The following is a 4,755-nucleotide window of genomic DNA, read 5'->3' as shown; positions in this document are numbered from 1 at the left end:
TAAAATGGAGTTAATTGCCATGAGCGTTTTTCTTTCACCCATGCTCCATGATGAAATAAGGTATGGGTAGAGGATGAAGCAACTGCTAGCATCCTTGAGTATATTTAAATAGTTCCTGCTTGTATTGCAAGATTCACATGGATTCTGAGTTCTCCTGTGGTCAGGTAGATTGAAAGGTTCCTAGCTGTCTTCTACCATGTGGTTTGTGGCTTTGGTTGAAAGGGTTAACAGTTGAAGTGACCCTTTAGGCCAGGGTGGTATTCAATATGTATTGAATGGCTCAGGAATTCTGGGAATTGAAGTCCACAAGTCGTAAAGTGGCTATAGTTGCCCTTCCTGGCTTTAGTAGTCACATCTATTGTTTCTTCTTCCTTGTTCCCAATAAATAAATGCATTTTAGATTGCCATTCTGTTATCCGATATTCTTTTTGATGCAAATTGAATACCTTTGGAAATCTTGCTTCTAAAAAAATGAATAAGGTTTTTAAAAAAAAAAAAAAAAAAGGAAATACTACACCAGATATTAGGACTGTGGAGCACTTCCTTTGGAACACCTACGGATTGCATCTTTCTGCAACTTCTTGAAGCAGTGGAGTCTTTGTCTGGGACAGGCAGTCCTTGTCTTATGAAAGGTGGGTTAGCAACTGTTGGAAGTTATGATGGATGCCCCCAAAATCGTCTTACAATGTGGTTTTGAAGTTATGACATCCACCCCCTCGTGGTCAAGTGACCGCATTTGGGCCATGCTGGTCTTCTCTGTGTCATTCCAATTTTAGTATATGTGCTGCTGAAGTGAGCACAGGTGACCACAGTTTGAATGCTTAACATTTATGGCCATTTGCAGAGCTTTCCAATCACCTAACTGTAACGTGCAAACTTTTTTTTCCTAAATATCAGAAAATGGTATTTACTTTGGATTTCTGGAAAAAGATGCCCATAGCGAACAATGGGTTTGCTATGATCCTTCATGACTTACAACTGTAATTGCTAGACTCAATTACGGTCAAAAATTGAGGACTACTTACATGCCATGGTTGCTTCATGCAACTGCTATACATTTCTAGGGAAAGATACATCATTGGAGATGGGTGTTACACTTATCTTTCTCTCTATTTCTTCACCCATCTTTTAACTTTGGCATCCAAAGTGCCACAGAGTCCTATCAGATGTGGTGTGGAACAGTTTGGATGAAACAATCCCACTCTCATTTTACTCTGATCTCTATGTAGGAGGGGAGATGTAGGGAAGCAGTTTGGAAACTCTCCTTGAGATGATGTGAAAGGCAATTCTTTTAGGGCTTTTATTACCCAGCACTCATCAGGAACAATTGGAGCTGCACCATTATTTGAATTTTCTGTGAAATTGGAAAAGCAAATTAGCTGTGAAAAATGCAAGATTTTTTTTTTTATTTAAAAAATGGAGCCTAATGTGACAACTGAGTATTATGACATAATTAAATTAGTTCTGTGGTGCAGCTTTTAAATAAGGGTAGCTGAATGGAGCAAGGCTCTTGTTCCTGGGTTTCAAATGAAAGGAGAGATTTAACTGTATGTGCCATCTCAAGAACTACAGCTCAGGATAAGAGAAAGGAAGTGTAAAAGTGATTATTCTACCATCCAAGTGTGAATATTTGTCAGAGTTAAAGACTGACAATAAAACATTCTTGTATAAGCAAGAGAAGTCTTTTCAAATTGCTTTAATTTATTGATGGCTTAAACACTCAGGTTGTTTATTATGTGTTCTGCATTTGGTTTTTAGACATCTGAACATGGCCCTTTGTCTCTGTAGCCAGTCTGTTGTTGTTTGTAAAACTAATCCTTTCCCTGTTGTAAACAGTGAATATATCTAAGTTATTGTTTTTTGGAATGAAATTGATTTTGGATACTTGAAATCTGGATGTTCGGGAAATCCCTTCCAGAAGGTGGAAAATTCACCATATGGAAAACGTACAAAATTAACATGGATAACCTGGTTAAACTGGAAACATTAAATTTAAGCTTAATTCCATTGAAACAATTTATTGGTGGACTTCTATACCTAAATATCTTCTGATTCTAAACTCTAATTATGATTGTGTTTGCAGCAAGAAGGACCTACTCACTGCAAGATAGCCAGACCTTTTTACTGGCAGGACAAGAAACAATGGATAGAAACTAATCAAAGAAAGAAGCAGCCTGGAATTAAGAAAAGGACAATTAACCAGTGAACAGTTTGCCTTCAGAAATTGTGGTTTTTCATCACTGGAGGTTTTTAAGAAGAGACTCAACTTGTCTGAAATGATATAGGGCAGTGTTGATGAACCTATGGCATGTGTGCCGGAAGTGGCACGTGAAACTGTCCCGCACGAATGCGTGGCCTCACTGGTTCCTCTTTGCGTTCCTGTGCTCAAATGCATGCTGGTCAGCTGGCCATCACACATGCAGTGACAGCGGACCCCGGAAGAATGGCGGTCCATCGAGCATGCGCGAGCTGGCACCCAAACTTCCGGGTTGACGTCTCACGCATGCATGATGGACCACCAGTCTTCCGGGGTCCGCCAGCACTGCGTGTGCGACGGCTAGTTGACCGGTGCACATTTGAGCACAGGAACACGAAGAGGAGCCAGCGAGGCTGCGCATTCGGCGTGGGACGGTTTCGCATGCCACTTCCGAAAGAACGCCAAAAGTTCGCCAACACTGATAGAGAGTCTCTTACTTGAGCAGGGGCTGGACTAGAAGATCTCCAAGTTCCTTTCCTGTTCTATTCTGATTCTGACTTGGCCATGGCGAGTTGACAGCAGCGAGTTGAATCAGCCTTTCAATGCTAGGCCTGTTTGCAAATCTTTGAAGGGCTGATTCAACTCGTTGTGGCCAACTCACTATGGTCAATTCACCATGGCCAAGTCACCACAGCCAACTCACTGCAGGAAAACTCGCCATGGCCAATTTGCCATGGGACAACTTGCTGCAATTTAACAATTATTTAAAATAAATAGAAAATTATTTTAATTTTGCCATTCACATTTCACCCTGTTCCTCCTTTTGCATCCGTTCTTTAATTATTCTATTCCGCTATTTCTTTGATATTAGCGTAATTCTTGTTCCGCAGTGAGTTGTCCTGCGGTGAATCAGCTGTGGTGAGTTGTCCCGCACTGAGTTGGCCATGACAAGCCGGTCATGGTGAATTGGTTGTGGCGAGTTGGTGATGGCGAGTTGGCTATGGTGAATTGTCATAGGCCCTTCTCCACAATGCCTTAGTGAGAGCACCTATCCCTTGTCTTCTCCTTTTCCTTTCCCCTTCCCAGAGGGTCTTGAGCTCCAGTGGTTGAATTTTCATACTGTGCCTGTTTTCTATTACAAATTTATTTATCCAATTAGGCACTGCAATTAAGACCCAGACTTTGCAGGCTCCATGATGGCCAGTTTCCCTCTTCTCCCTTTTTGCATGCTGTGTATTCTATGAGTTAGAACTCGATATTCATATCCAAAAGTGAAAGGTATCTTAAAAGCAACGCACAGTACTGGGAAGCAAACTATTAATTCTGAAAATTAGCATGTCTTAATCTACAATTGGGTGGTTGTGGAACTTTTCTTTCCTTCCTAATGAAGCTTCCTTTGTGGTAGCTAGGTTTTTTTCCCTTACATGCATCGGTCACGCAAAATTAGGTACCAGTGGAAATACACTGAGGATGAAATTCATTTGCACATCTGGTTTACTAGAGAAATAGGGTTAATCTCTTCAGCCCTGGAGAGCTGTCTCCTCTATTACAGGTTAAGTAACTTATTTATCCACCCTTTAAAGTCAAACAACCTGTCCCTCATTTGTTTTATGAAGTGCGTGGAGGAAAACCATGCTGGATGGCTGGCTGAAGATACTTTGGCCCAAAAGACCGTATTTTAGAATCATATTTTATTTTCACTGTTGTTTATTTGAGATTCTTGTTCTATACTCAGAACAATCAAGGAGGGTCTGAGGCTTGGTCATTAACAACCCTTTTATTAGAACAGAATAGGAACAGCGAACAGACAGAACGAAGCAAGTTAAGTAACTGAACAGTCCCCTGCTTGACAGCAGCTTAAAACTAACAGGCGAGCCTGGCGGGCCAATCAGAGAGAAGGCAGGTTCCCGCTTCTTTGGCTAGCCGCGTCTAACCCAATCACAGCCGGCTAGCAACAGGCATGCTTTTCCCCGGGTCGTAACTCCGAGGACATAACAATTCTCAGGCTAGTTTATAAGGATGACATCAACTACAGCTGTATTAGCTCCCCACAGATTGTTCCCCTAAGAAGTGGCTTTCCACATGTCCCTCACGCTCTACCTACCAGATTTTATTTATTTTTTATTTATTTTTTTTGCATTTATATCCCACCCTTCTCCGAAGACTCAGGGCGGCTTACACTATGTCAAGCAATAGTCTTCATCCATTTGTATACTATATACAAAGTCAACTTATTGCCCCCCAACAATCTGGGTCCTCATTTTACCTACCTTATAAAGGATGGAAGGCTGAGTCAACCTTGGGCCTGGTGGGACTTGAACCTGCAATATTGCAAGCAGTTGCTGTTAATAATAGGCTGCATTAGCCTGTTGCGCCACCAGAGGCCCAGATGACTGCCCCTTGCCTGTTATATTCCTCCTGCTGTTATATTCCTACTTTTTCCTGTCTGAATCACAGCTGTGGCTGCTGCAGATACAGAAAAGCACACTTGTCTATGGCCCAGGGTTAATGCAGGTCAAGTCTTCTGGGACCCAGCTGGGAAGCTGGGGCTATCTAGA

The 4,755-nt window shown here is 41.9% G+C and overlaps 1 pseudogene; it reads right to left on the bottom strand.

Moving 5' to 3' along the window:
* Nucleotides 1-738: 738 nt before the first annotated feature.
* LOC131189370 (U6 spliceosomal RNA) lies at nt 739-800 on the bottom strand (annotated as a pseudogene).
* Nucleotides 801-4,755: the final 3,955 nt, after the last annotated feature.

This window comes from Ahaetulla prasina, chromosome 1 (assembly GCF_028640845.1).
Source record: "Ahaetulla prasina isolate Xishuangbanna chromosome 1, ASM2864084v1, whole genome shotgun sequence".
Lineage (NCBI taxonomy): Eukaryota > Metazoa > Chordata > Lepidosauria > Squamata > Colubridae > Ahaetulla > Ahaetulla prasina.
Note: the sequence above shows the minus strand (reverse complement) of the source record. Positions and strands in the feature narration are given on the sequence as shown.